Source organism: Mustela lutreola, chromosome 9, assembly GCF_030435805.1.
Source record: "Mustela lutreola isolate mMusLut2 chromosome 9, mMusLut2.pri, whole genome shotgun sequence".
Taxonomy (NCBI): Eukaryota; Metazoa; Chordata; class Mammalia; order Carnivora; family Mustelidae; genus Mustela; species Mustela lutreola.
The window spans coordinates 52,296,090-52,311,275 of NC_081298.1; the positions used below are offsets into that span (position 1 = coordinate 52,296,090).

At 42.5% G+C, this 15,186-nt stretch overlaps 1 non-coding gene across 1 annotated transcript; it reads left to right on the top strand.

The window, feature by feature from the left end:
• Positions 1-6,031: 6,031 nt before the first annotated feature.
• LOC131808678 (U6 spliceosomal RNA) lies at positions 6,032-6,138 on the top strand. The gene has a single exon (XR_009344887.1). It is a non-coding gene; the product is annotated as a U6 spliceosomal RNA (small nuclear RNA).
• The last annotated feature ends 9,048 nt before the right edge of the window (positions 6,139-15,186 follow it).

Genomic DNA, 15,186 nt, shown 5'->3' on the forward strand with positions numbered 1-15,186 from the left:
ATGGGTCAGCAGCTGTGCAGGAAAAGTGATGGAATAAATGACTCATTTCAGAGGAGTTCTATAACATATTAGTTCTATAATGTATCTTCAGCACCCAATTACCTGCTTTGATCTAAAGATAAGGATTTACAGTTAAGGTCCCATTTATGATTTGACTGGTAGGGTCTGAATCATTTTTACTATTGTTTTGACTATTACTTGAAACCTATAGTAGTACGTGGGATATGTGTTGTGTATTCTGTGAACATGTGCTATTTTTAGATTAGATAACTTCTGTCTCGAACCCCTGTTAATTTGTTTGTTTTGTTTATTTGATAGTGGTTTCAGTAAATGGATATATTTGAAAAATTGCAAAGCCACTATTAAAATAAGTTATTATGATATATAGCATGGAATTGCACATTCCTCCTTTGAATTCGACAGAGCTTCACCATATCCTTAACATGTTGGGAAAAACATGCTATTATTTTTCTTTATAAAATTTCTCCTGTTAGGCTGTGATGGTTGTCATCAGCAGTAACTCCTCTGAAGGCTTTGTCAAAAGAGTTGAAAAAATTGGAAAGGTGTGAATGAAGCTGTTTGCTGAATATAAAGAAAAGAGCATTGAAGTACAATTCACACTCTTACTTCTCCTTCTGTGCTTTCAGATGTTTGACATTTGAAAATTTTGATTCTAGAAGAGATGCCCTATATAATTCTTACTTTAAGGAGCCAGTTGCTTTTATAATTTTTTTATTATTCTACCATTCAAGTATTTCCATTTAAAGTAAATTCAATACCATTTAAAAAAAATCAAAAGTGCAGCCAGTATTCAATTCCTGGGCGAAATAATTTTCGAAAGCTTTGTGTTATTGAAGCTACAGGGTTTTTCTGTAGTTTTAACTCTTTCTTTCTGTGATTTTTCCCATTAGTCACGTAAGTGACTGCAATATAACAGACATTGAGGATAAAGAAGGACTGAATAGAACAATCCTTGGCCTCATGAAGTTGAGAATCTAGCAAGTGAGTCAAACAATTCAATCATTTAGAGACAATTTATTGAATGCCTTGCCTAAGATGAGCACAACAAAACCCCAGCACAGAGGAATCATTTTAGTGGGAGAGATAGATAATAGGTAAGCCAACTTAAAAAAAAAGTCGTACTGGTTTTTCTTTAATAGTGATGCATATTTGAACTAAATAAGCACATTTTAAAAAGAGCAGTGATTGAGAAGAGGCTTTTTAACTGAGTGGTCCAAAAGGGCCTCCCTGAAAAAGTCTGTTTTGAACAGATTTCTGAATAATATCAGCTAGGAAGCTGCGTAAAAATCTCAGGGATGGGTGATTTTTCCAGTCAAAAAACTGTAAAGGCTCCAAAGTCACAATAGAGCTATAAGTTTCTCTAATAAAGTAACTTCTGACAAAGAATGAGAAGAAATAACTAACCCAGGTTTGAAAGAAAAGGGACAGACTTTCTATGGAATTCATATTTAATTAAAGCTCTAAAGGACAAAAATACAATAGAGCAAAATTCTGGTCACGCTGATATACCTAATGAAAGTTCGTAAACAAGGTGTGGGTAGCAAAGAATGTGTGGGAATGTTGGTAAGAACAGTGGGGAAGAGTCATCCCGGAACATGTTCTTAAATGAAGCAATTCTTGTGTTGTTTTAAAAGGTAAATTGGAGTTTGCCTAAGTGATTAGAGAAGGATGCCTCAGCTTATGGAAGTTCAAAGCCATAAAGATGTGATAAACTACTGCCGACATTTTCATGTATATTTGTTGTTGCTTCTAGGAATGGTGATCTAAAAACTCCTACTTAAGACAACTAAAAATCCAGACAAAACAGCTTTTAAAAATAAAAATATCAGAATGATTATAAAAATTAAGTGTGGGATTACTGGGCCAAAATACGAAATACAATGAGAGCCTAGAGATATATGCCCTGAAGCCATTTTAGCTATGAGAGCATTTGAAACTGCTAAAACACACTGAGCTGTGTTGTTAATAGACTCTTGATACTAGAGAAACAAAATTCAAAATCCAGCAGCAATCAAATTTGAGGACTTTGGTACAACCCAAATTGAAGTTGAGATCCCCAAAGCACAAGGAGAAGCAGAAATAAGACTATAGCCTACCTTGCCTTCTGTGTAAACTGAGAAAGTCAATCACAGAATTTGGAGTATGATTGTCTTGTAGAGTCTCAGATATAAGAGAAAATCCTGCCAGGGAGGACCATACCATTATTATAGCTCTTAATTATCCCTACTATTGTTTTGACTATTACTTCTATTATTACTATTTTAACAAAGTCCTTTTTAACACTGAGAGACTAAAACTTAGAAAAATACTCTGTTATCTCACTAGAGTGGAAAATATATAGTTACCCATTAACTAATGATATCCATGTCTACATTAGATCCATGACATTTTTAATTCTTGGGAGCTTTTGGTTAAATGAATTTTTTAAGCTTCCTTTAAATGAAGCTTTAAGCCATCACCATATGAATAAAACTAAAGAACTCAATGAAAACAGGCCAAGTATTTACAGAGTAATAGAATGTGCAGTGGAAAGAGTACAATTCTGAAATCATAAAGCCTAAATTAGTGTGATGCATCTTTACTAGCCATGTAATCATAAACCAGTTATCTAAATGTGTTAGCCTCAGTTTTTTCACCCATGAAATGGTGATGATAATACTTATTATGCAGAGTTGTTGTGTGGATGTGATGAAGCATGGAGCATGAGAGTCTCATATTCCATGATAAAATGATCGTTATTTTTATACTGATAATAATTCTAATAATAGTAATTAAATTGTTCAAAATGGTAATATTCATTTATATTGAGGCATTGTATTGACTATTCATAGACACGTTTACCAAAATAAATTTCATTTTACTTTACCCTCTTTGAGGATATATATTCCCTAATTCAATATGAATCTCATTATGAATAATAATTATCATAATAAATATGCTGATTTTTCTTCTATTTATTTTTAGGGAAGTATCCTTTACTGTTGAACATAAAGAAACTTAAGCAAGTCTGTCTTATTCAAAATTTGCATGCTGCTTTCTTATGAAACTAGATTATAGAGTTGTATGAAATAAATTCATGCAGTTAAGACATTTATGTTTGGAAAACTGGGTGGTCAGTTTAGTATTTCAAAAGAAGATTTTAAATTTAAACCTTAAAACTGAGCTCTTTCAGCCTTATTTATAGACCATCCTTCATGCTTCATAAGTACTCCTTCATTGTAAACTAAGTAATAGTTTTTGTCACAGTGTATATAACGAAAATGGATTTTATATTCTATTATTTCAGAGTTAGTTGCAGTTTCTACTTCCTTACTTCCTTTTTTGAAAAATAGATTAATTCTACAAAAAGTTTTTTCCAGCTTTATTGAAAAAAAATCGACATATTATAATTTGTAAATTTAAGAAATGATTTCTTATAACAGTGCAAACTTTTAACATTGTGTAAATTTTGTACAAGTTGATAAATTGGTATACATCTTTATTGCAATATAATCTACATAAAAATGTTAATACATCTACTATCTCGTATAGTTGCCACTGTTTTTTATGCATGTATCGTAAGGAATTTTAAGATCTACTCTCTTAGCAACTTTTATGTATATAGTATAGTAGAGATAAACTTCAGAGGTCTTGTGGGTTTTGTTCCAGACTGACTCAATAAACTGATTATCTCAATAAACTAACTCAAATTATTATTTTTTTTTGGTTTCCCAGTGCTTATAAAAAATTATGTTTCCCAGTGCATATAAAAAATGAACACTATACTGTACTGTTCAAAAGCATTATTTTTTTTTAAAGAAAAACAATGTATATACCTTAAGTAAACTGGTTCTGAGTTTTCAGTGGGTCATAATTACTGATCACAGATCACCATAACAAATACAATAATAATGAAAAAACTTGAAATATTGCAAGAATTACCAACATGTGACAGAGAGACACAAAATGAACAAATGTTGTTAGAAAAATGGTGGCAGCAGACCTCTTTTATACAAGATTGCTATAAACTTTCAACTTGTAAGAATGTGATATATGCAAAGTTTAATAAAGGGAAGCACAATAAAAAAAGTATGTATATTTTATTAACTATGATCATCATGCTGTACATTAGATCCCCAGAACTTTTTCATATTATAGTTGCAAGTTTTCACCCTTTGACCACCTTACTCCACCCCAGGTTCACCCCTTGTCAACTCAACTCTAAGTTTCCATTAGTTTGCCTTTTCCTCAGATTCTGTATGTAAGGGATATCATAATACATAAATTAAAAACATATATAAAATCTTTGAAATATTTCACGTAGTATAACACCTTCAAGATCCATCCATGCTGTTGTAAATGGCAGTATTTCTTAATTTTTCATGGTTAAGTAGTATTCCATAGTATATATTTACCATACTTATTTTATTTATTCATCCATTAATGGATACTGAAGTTATTTCCATCTCTTGCTTAGAGTTAATAATTTTATAATAAACATAAGAGTGCAGATATGTCTTTGAACAGTGACTTCGTTTCCTTTAGATATATACCTAGAAGTGAGATTACTGAATCATATGGTAATTTTACTTTTAATAATATGAATAATCTCCATACTGTTTTCCATACAAATTTATATCCCTATCACAGTGCATAAGTTCCCCATCTTCCCCAATATTTACCAAAATTTGTTAGTTTCAATTTTTTGGTACTATATATTCTAATAGGTAGTAATATCTTGCTGTGTTTTTTAGAGGTAAACAACAACAACATAATTAAGGACTTTTCCCTGAGTTTTTTACGATGAGCACTTTTTAATGCTCCTGTTGGTCATTTATATAACATTTTTGAAAAAAAAATCTATTGAGATCCTTTTGCTATTTTTTTAATTATATATATTTTTTCTATTTGTATCTGTTGGTTATTGACCTCTTTTCAGATATAAGATTTGTAAGTATTTTCTTACATTCTGTGGATTGTGTTTTCATTCTCTCTCTCTTTTTTTTTTGGCAATGCAAAACTTTAGTTTGATGTAATACCATTTATTTATTTTTGCTTTTTTTGCTTGTGTTTTTGATCTGATATCCAAAAAACTATTGGCAAGATCAATGTCAAGGAGAATTTTTCCTATGTTTTCCTTTAGGAAATGTAGTTTCATGCATCACGTTTAAGTCTTTAATCTATTTCAAGTTAAGACTTATGAGTGATATAAGGTTCCAGTTTCATACTGTTTATGTGACTATTCATTTTAAATATCATTTATTGAACAGACTATCTTTACCCATTACATATGTTGGCCCCTGTCAAGTATTAGGTGACTGTATGAAAGGATTTATTTCTGGACTCTCAATTCTGTTCTACTTGTTTATTGGTCTGTTTTTATGCCAGTATACGTTATTGTTTTGAGCATGAGGGCTTTGTAGTATAGTTTCAAATCAAGAAGTGTAATTTCTCTCTTCATTCTTTCTCAGAACTGCTTTGATTATTTGTTGTCTTTTATGGTCTCATATAAATTTTAGGATTCTTTACTTACTTCTGTAAAAAAATAATATTGGATTTTTTTTAAGATTTTTAATTTATTTATTTGCCAGAGAGAGATGACAAGCAGGCAGAGAGGCAGGCAGAGAGAGAAGAGGAAGCAGGCTTCCTGCTGAGCAGAGAGCCTGATGCGGGGCTCGATCCCAGGACCCTGGGATCATGACCTGAGCCGAAGGCAGCAGCTTAACCCACTGAGCCACCCAGGCACCCCTAACATTGGATTTTTGATAGGAATTGGATTTACAGATGGTTTTCGGTAGTATGGACATTTTAACAATGTTAATTCTTACCATTCATAAATATGAGCTATCTTTCCATTTGTGTCTCCTTCAATTTCTTTATCAATGTCATAATTTATGGAGTACAGATCTTTCATCTTCTTAGTTAAATCTATTCCTAAGTATTTTATTATGTTTGATGCTATTGTGAATTAGATTGTTTTCTTAATTTTTTCAGATAGGTCATCATTAGAGTGTTAAAATGCTCCTGTCTTGTGCTTACTTTGGCAGCACATATACTAAAATTGGAATGATGCAGAGAAGATTAGCGTGATCACTGAACAAGGTTGACATGAAAAACTGGGAAGCATTCCATATTAAAAAAAATGAAACAAAACAAAATTCTTGTCTTTTATATATTGATCTTGTATTTGGCAGCTTTACTAAATTTGTTTATTCAAATTTTTTGTGAAGTTTTTAGGATTTTTTAACATGTAAGTTCATGTTATCCAAAAAGAGAAAATTTTACTTCTTCCTTTTTTTTTTTTTTTTGAGACTCTTATTTCTTTGTGTTCTTTGTTTCTCTGGCTAGGACATCCAGTACTATGTCAAATGAGAGTAGTGAAAATGGACACACTTGTCTTTTTTCTGATCTTTAAGGAGAAAACTTTCAAACTTTTTTGATTGAATATGAGATTAGCTCTGGGCTTGCAATATGTGTTTTTTCTTTAATGGATTTTTAAAAATATTTTTTAAAATTTTTTATAAACATATAATGTGTTTTTATCCCTAGGGGTACAGGTCTGTTAATCACCAGGTTCACACATTTCACAGCACTCACCATCACTCACCATAGCACCTGTCCTCCCAAATGTCCATACCCCCACCATCCTCTCCCAACACACTCCCCCCAGCAACCCTCAGTCTGTTTTGTGAGATTCAGTCTTTTATGGTTTGTCTCCCTCCCAATCCCATTTTCTTTTATTTTTCTTTTCGTACGCCTGAAACCGCCTATGTTGCATCTCTACTTCATCATATCAGGGAGATCATAGGATAGTTGTTTTTCTCAGATTGATTTATTTCGCCAAGCATAATACCCTCTAGTTCCATCCACGTCATCACAAATAGTAGGATTTCATTTCTTTGATGGCTGCATAGTATTCCATTGTACATATATACCACATCTTATTTATTGATTCATCTGTTGAAGGACATTTAGGTTCTTTCCATAGTTTCACTATTGTGGACATTGCTGGTATAAACATTTGGGTGCATGTGCCCCTTCTGAATGCCACGTTTGTATCTGTAGGGTATATACCCAGTACTACAATCACTAGGTCATATGGTAGTTCTATTTTCAGCTTTTTGAGGCACCTCCACGCTGTTTTCCAGAGTGGGTGCACCAGCTTGCATTCCCACGTACAGTGTAGGAGGGTGGCCCTTTCTCCACATCCTCGCCAGCATCTGTCATTGACTGACTTGTTCATTTTAGCCATTCTGAACGGTGTGAGGTGGTATCTCATTCTGGTTTTGATTTGTATTTCCCTGATGCCGAGTGATGTGGAGCATTTTTTCATGTGTCTGTTGGCCATTTGGATGTATTCTTTGCAGAAATGTCTGTTCATGTCCTCCGCCCATTTTTTCATTGGATTATTTGTTCTTAGGGTGTTGAGTTTGATAAGCTCTTTATAGATTTTGGATACTGGCCCTTTATCTGGTATGTCATTTGCAAATATCTTCTCCCAGATAATTTCTGACAGTCATCTTTTGGCTCTGTTAACTGTTTCCTTTGCTGGGCAAAAGCTTTTTGATCTGATAAAATCCCAATAGTTCATTCTTGCCCCTGCTTCCCTTGCCTTTGGCGATGTTCCTAAAAAGAAGTTGCTGCTGCTGAGGTCAAAGGTTGCTACCTGCGCTCTCTTCAAGGATTTTGATGGATTCCTATCTCACATTATGCTTCTTCATCCATTTTCAGTCTATTTTCATGTATGGTGTAAGAAAATGGTCCAATTTCATTTTTCTGCATGTGGCTGTTCAATTTTCCCAACACTATTTTTTGAAGAGGCTGTCTTTTTTCCATTGGACATTCCTTCCTGCTTTGTTGACAATTAGTTGACCATAGAGTTGAGGGTGTATTTATGGGCTCTCTATTCTGTTTCATTGATCTATGTCTGTTTTGGGGACAGTTCCCTACTGTCTTGATGATGACAACTTTGTAATAGAGCTTGAGGTCTGGAATTGTGATGCCAACAACTTTGGCTTTCTTTTTCAATATTCTTCTGGCTATTCGAGGTATTTTCTGGTTGCATATATATTTTAGGATTATTTGTCCCATTTCTTTGAAAAAAATGGATGGGATTTTGATAGGGATTGCATTAAATGTGTAGATTGCTTTAGGTAGCATAGACATTTTCACAATATTTGTTCTTCCAATACAGGAGCATGGAACATTTTTCCATTTCTTTGTGTCTTCTTCAATTTCTTTCATGAGTATTTTAGAGTTTTCTGATTATAGATTGTCTCTTTGGTTAGTGTCATTCCTAGGTATCTTAGGGTTTGGGGTGCAATTGTAAATGGGATTCACTCCTTAATTTCTATTTCTTCAGTCTTGTTGGTTTAAAAAAATGCAACTAATTTCTGTGCATTGATTTTATATACTGACACTTTACAGAATTCCTATACAAGTTATAGCAGACTTGGAGTGGAGTCCTTTAAGTTTTCCACATACAGTATCATATTATCTGAAAACAGAGATAGTTTGACTTCTCTTTTGCCAATTTGGCAAAATTTGGTTGCCTTTAATTTCTTTTTGTTGTCTGATTGCTGAGGCTAGGACTTCTAGTACGATGTTGAATAGCAGTGGTGATAACAGACATCCCTGCCGTGTTCCTGACCTCAGCGGAAAAGTATTCAGTTTTTCTCCATTGAGAATGATATTTGCAGTGGGTTTTTCATAGATGGCTTTGATAATATTGATAATATGTGCCCTCTATCCCTACACTTTGAAGAGTTTTAATCAGGAAGGGATATTGCACTTTGTCAAATGCTTTTTCAGCATCTATGGAGAGTATCATATGGTTCTTGTTCTTTCTTTTATTGATGTGTTGTATCACATTGATTGATTTGCAGATGTTGAACCAACCTTGTAGCCCTGGAATAAATCCCACTTGGTCGTGGTGAATAATCCTTTTAATGTACTGTTGAATCCTATTGGCTAGTATTTTGGTGAGAATTTTCGCATCTGTGTTCATCTAGGATATTGGTCTGTAGTTCTCTTTTTTGATGGGATCCTTGTCTGGTTTTGGGATCAAGGTGATGTTGGCCTCAGTAAAAAAGAATTTGGAAGTTTTCCTTCCATTTCTATTTTTTTTGGAACAGTATCATGAGAATAGGAATTAATTCTTCTTTAAATGTTTGGTAGAATTCCCCTGGAAGCCATCTGGCCCAGGGCTTTTGTTTGGAGATTTTTGATGACTGTTTCAATCTCCGTACTGGTTATGGGTCTGCTCAGGTTTTCTATTTCTTCCTGGTTCAGTTGTGGTAGTTTATATGTCTCTAGGAATGTATCCATTTCTACCAGATTGTTGAATTTGTTGGCGTAGAGTTGCTCATAGTATGTTCTTATAATTGTTTGTATTTATTTTGGTGTTGGTTGGGATCTCTCCTCTTTCATTCATGATTTTATTTATTTGGGTTCTTTACCTTTTCTTTTTGATAAGTCTGGAAAGGGGTTTATCAATCTTATTAATTCTTTCAAAAAACCAGCTCCTAGTTTCGTTGATTTGTTCTATTGTTCTATTGTTTTTGTTGTTGTTGTTGGTTTTTTATGTTTTTGTTTCTTTATTTGTTTCTATTTCATTGATTTCTGCTCTGATCTTTATTATTCCTCTTCTCCTGCTGGCTTTAGGCGTTCCTTGTTGTTCTTTCTGCAACTCATTTAGGTGTAGGGTTATGTTGTGTATTTGAGGTCTGAGAGAGAAGCGTGGTTGCACACGTCTGTCGCTGCACTCCCCAGGAGCAAGTCTGGGGAAGGCGCAGCACGCCGCCCCCAGAGAAGAGAAGGAGCGTTGGCCTTGTGGTCGGGCAATGGTTGGGAAGCAGGAGAGCCTGCCCTGGCAGGAACAGTAGGCTGGTGGCAAGACAAATGTCACCAGCTCCCTGTGCAGTGAGAGGAATCCTGGCTGCTAAGGAGACATGAGGGGACTACTAGGGCAGGGGCGCGTGCTCCACTCTGAGGAAGGAGTCTGGGCAGAAGGCAGGCCTGTCCTGTGCCTCTGGTCCCAAGGGAACAGCATCTCCTTGAACAACTGTCCATAGGGCAGACTTGGGCTAGCTACCTGGCGCCATAGCAGCTAGCTCAGGTCAGCAGCAGCAGCATCCCCAAACCCAACTCTGATTTTCCAACGAATGCTGAGCTTTCCTAGGGGAGATGCCCAGGCAAAGAGGCTTTCGCACTATGCGAGTTTCTCCCATCGTGCTGCGAATACTAGGCTAAGGCAAGCAACAAAAGCAGCCCACAGAACTGACTCTGATTTCCCAGCGACTCCTATGCTTTAGCAGAGGTTTTCAGCTTGGCGCAAACCGCACTTCGCTGTTGCTTCCTCAGCAAGGCTTTGGTCGTTCGCTCTGTCGCGGCAGGGAGGAAGAGCCGCGGGAGAGCTGTTGCCTCTTGGGCCTTGCTTTCCTGGGCTCCAAGTTCGCGCCCGGGGTTCACCTTGCTAAGCTGAACTAAGCAGACACAGTCACAACCCTGCAGCAGTACGCGTGGCCTAGCATGGCACTCTATGCCTATTACCATTTCCTAGTGTAGATTAGGCTTTGCCTTTTTCTCAGGCACTCAGGCAGACTGGGGGTCTAGGCCAGTGCCTTCACCACTGGAGAGAGGAGGCGACAGGATCCCTGCACAAGGCCTGTGCACTGGTATTGGGATCTGTGGGTGACTGTTCCCACTCCATCCCCGGCACACCCCCTGCCACCCACATCGCTGCCACATCTTGGTGGAAGGCGGCATCGGACTGCCCGTTTCTCCATGGGGTTGTTTCTGTGAGTTCCGGGTATGGCACCTGGGGGCAAGCCCGTCTGCCCTTGGGACAGGTGGCCAAGGAGATGCTGTCCCCATGGGACCAGAGGCACAGGACAGGCCTGCCTTCCTCCCAGACTCCTTCCTCAGAGTGGAGCACGCACCCCTGCCCTAGTCGTCCCCTCATGTCTCCTTGGCAGCCAGGCTTCCATCTCTCCGCACAGGGAGCGGGTGACACTTGTCTTGCCAGTTGCTTGTTGTTCGAGCACCGCAGGCTATCCTGCTTCACGAGTGTTTACAGACCCCAAGGCCAAAGGATCCTTCTCTTCCCCCGGGGCGTCGTGCTGCGCCTTCCCCACACTTGCTCCTGGGGAGCGCGGTGACACACGTGTGCGACCACGCTTCTCTCTCAGGCAGAAGGGATGCTAGGGCAAGGAGTATTTCGCTCCATGCGGGTATCTTCCACCCTGCTGCGGAGACTAGCTCAGGCCAGCAGCAGCAGCATCCCCAAACCCAACTGTGATTTTCAAACGAATGCGGAGCTTTCCTAGGGGAGATGCCCAGCAAAGAGGCTTTCGCTGTATGCGGTTTTCTCCCACCGCGAGACTGGTCTCAGGCAAGCAGCAGCAGACCGCAGAATATTTCTCAGCGAATGCTGGGCTTTCGCAGTGGCTTTGGCTGGGAGCGAACAGCACTTCGCCGCTGCTTCCTCAGCAAGGCTTCAGTCGCATCAGGAAAGAAGAGCTGCGGGAGAGCTGATTCCTCTTGGGCCTTGCTTTCCCGGGCTCCATGTTCGCATCCTGGGTTCACCCTGCCAGGCCGAACTAAGCAGGCACAGCCACAACCGTGCAGTAGCGTGCGTCGCCTAGGATGGCACTCTAGGCACACAACCATCTCCCGGTGTAGGCATCGCTTGGCCTTTTACTCTGGCGCTCAGGAGGACTCGCGGACTAGGCCAGTGCTTTCCCCACAGGAAAGGAGAGGTGACAGGATCCCTGCACACCGCCCCGTGCCCTGATTAGGGAGCTTTGGGGGACTGTCCCCTCTCCTTCCCCATAACCCCGTGCCTCCTCCAAGCTTCCACATCCTGGAGGAAGACGGCATCTGATGGCCAGTTCTTTCTGGGAGTTGTTTCTCGAATTCAGGGTAGGCGCCTGGTGGCAAGCCCATGTCTCCACCACGGACAGGTGGCCAAGGAGCTGCTGTCTCCTTGGGCCCAAAGGCTCAGGACAGGCGTGCTTTCTGCCCAGACTCCTTCCTCAGAGTGGAGCCCTTTCCCCTGCCCTAATCTTCCCCTCGTGTCTCCTCAGCAGCCAGGCTTCCGTCCCTCTGCAGTGACAGACGTGTCCCTTTCCTTAAGGCTCTTTCCACAGGCGCCACTGCGCTTCTCTCTCAGGCAGAGGGGATGCCCAGGCAAAGAGGATTTCGCTCCATGCGGGTTTATTACACGGTGCTGTGGAGACTAGCTCCGGCAAGAAGCAGGCAGAATCCCACACACTGGACTCTGATTTCCCAAAGAATGCTGTGCTTTCCCAGAGGGGATTCCCCGGCAGAGGGGCTTTCGCTCTATGCGGGTTCCTCCCATCCTGCTGCGAATCCTAGGCTAAGGCAAGCAACAAAAGCAGCCCACAGAACCGACTCTGATTTCCCAGTGACTGCTAAGCTTTCGCAGAGGTTTTCAGCTTGGCGCAAACCGCACTTCGCTGCTGCTTCCTCTGCAAGGCTTTGGTCGTTTTTTCTGTCGCGGCAGGGAAGAAGAGCCGTGGGAGCTGGTGCCTCTTGGGCCTTGCTTTCCCGCGCTCCAAGTTCGAGCCAGGGGTTCACCTTGCTAAGCCAAGGTGCGTGGCTTAGCATGGCACTCTATGCCTAGTACCATCTCCTGGCGTAGGTAAGCCAAGGTGCGTGGCTTAGCATGGCACTCTATGCCTAGTACCATCTCCTGGCGTAGGTAAGGCTTTGCCTTTTGCTCCGCCCTCAGGCAGACTCGGGGTCTAGGCCAGTGCCTTCAACACAGGAGAGAGGAGGCGACAGGATCCCTGCACACGGCCCGTGCACTGGGATGGGGAACTGTGGGGGACTGTCTCCCCTCCTTCCCCGGCACACCCCCTGCCACCCACAACACTGCCACATCTTGGCGGAAGGCGGCATCGGACTGCCCATTTCTCCATGGGGTTTTTTCTGCGAGATCCGAGTATGGCACCTGGGGGCAAGCCTGTCTGCCCTTGGGACAGGTGGCCAAGGAGATGCTGTCCCCTTGGGACCAGAGGCACAGGACAGGCCTGCCTTCTGCCCAGACTCCTTCCTCAGAGTGGAGCACGCGCCCATGCCCTAGTCGTCCCCTCATGTCTCCTTAGCAGCCAGGTTTCCATCTCTCCGCACAGGGAGCGGGTGACACTTGTCTTGCCACTGGCCTGCTGTTCTTGCACGGTAGGCGATCCTGCTTCAGGAGCGTTTCCCAACCCCAAGGCCAATGGCTCCTTCTCTTCCCCGGGGGCGGCGTGCTGCAGCCTCCCCACACTTGCTCCTGGGGAGCGCTGTGACAGACGTGTGCAACCACGCTTCTCTCTGAGAAGAAGGGATGCTAGGGCAAAGAGTATTTCGCTCCATGCGGGTATCTTCCACCCTGCTGCGGAGACTAGCTCAGGCAAGCAGCAGCAGCATCCCCAAAACCAACTCTGATTTCCCAACGAATGCTGTGCTTTCCCAGGGGAGATGCCCTGCAAAGAGGCTTTCGCTGTATGCGGGATTCTCCCACCGCGAGACTGGGCTCAGGCAAGCAGCAGCAGCCGGCAGAACATTTCTCGGCGAATGCTGTGCTTTCGCAGAGGCTTTGGCTTGGAGCGAACAGCACTTCGCCGCTGCTTCCTCAGCAAGGCTTCAGTCGCTTCAGGGAAGAAGAGCTGCGGGAGAGCTGATGCCTCTTTGGCCTTGCTTTCCCGGCCTCCATGTTCGCATCCTGGGTTCACCATGCCAGGCCGAACTAAACAGGCACAGCCACAACCGTGCAGTAGCGTGCGTAGCCTAGGATGGCACTCTATGCACACTACCATCTCCCGGTATAGGCATCGCTTGGCCTTTTACTCTGGTGCACAGGAGGACTCGCGGACTAGGCCATTGCTTTCCCCACATGAAAGGAGAGGTGACAGGATCCCTGCACACCGCCCCGTGCCCTGCATAGGGAGCTTTGGGGGACTGTCCCCTGTCCTTCCCCTTAACCCCGTGCCTCCTCCAAGCTTCCACATCCTGGAGGAAGACGGCATCTGATGGCCAGTTCTTTCTGAGAGTTGTTTCTCGAGTTCAGGGTAGGCGCCTGGTGGCAAGCCCATGTCTCCACCACGGACAGGTGGCCAAGGACCTGCTGTCTCCTTGGGCCCAAAGGCTCAGGACAGGCGTGCTTTCTGCCCAGACTCCTTCCTCAGAGTGGAGCTTTTTTCCCTGCCCTAATCTTCCCCTCGTGTCTCCTCAGCAGCCAGGCTTCCGTCCCTCTGCAGTGACAGACGTGTCCCTTTCCTTAAGGCTCTTTCCACAGGCGCCACCGCGCTTCTCTCTCAGGCAGAGGGGATGCCCAGGCAAAGAGGATTTCGCTCCATGCGGGTTTATTACACGGTGCTGTGGAGAATAGCTCCAGCAAGCAGCAGGCAGAATCCCACACCCTGGACTCTGATTTTCCAAAGAAAACTGTGCTTTCCCAGAGGGGATTCCCCGGCAGAGGGGCTTTCGCTCTATGCGGGTTGCTCCCATCCTGCTGCGAATCTTAGGCTAAGGCAAGCAACAAAAGCAGCCCACAGAACCGACTCTGATTTCCCAGTGACTGCTAAGCTTTCGCAGAGGTTTTCAGCTTGGCGCAAACCGCACTTCGCTGCTGCTTCCTCTGCAAGGCTTTGGTCGTTTGCTCTGTCGCGGCAGGGAAGAAGAGCCGTGGGAGCTGGTGCCTCTTGGGCCTTGCTTTCCCGCGCTCCATGTACGAGCCAGGGGTTCACCTTGCTAAGCCGAACTCAGCAGACACAGTCACAACCCTGCAGCAGCGTGCGTGGCCTAGCATGGCACTCTATGCCTAGTACCATCTCCTGGCGTAGGTAAGGCTTTGCCTTTTGCTCCGCCCTCAGGCAGACTCGGGTCTAGTCCAGTGCCTTCACCACAGGAGGGAGGAGGCGACAGGATCCCTGCACATGGCCCGTGCACTGGGATGGGGAACTGTGGGGGACTGTCTCCCCTCCTTCCCCGGCACACCCCCTGCCACCCAGAACACTGCCACATCTTGGCGGAAGGCGGCATCGGACTGCCCATTTCTCCATGGGGTTGTTTCTGCGAGATCCGAGTATGGCACCTGGGGGCAAGCCTGTATGCCCTTGGGACAGGTGGCCAAGGAATTGCTGTCCCCTTGGGACCAGAGGCACAGGACAGGCCTGC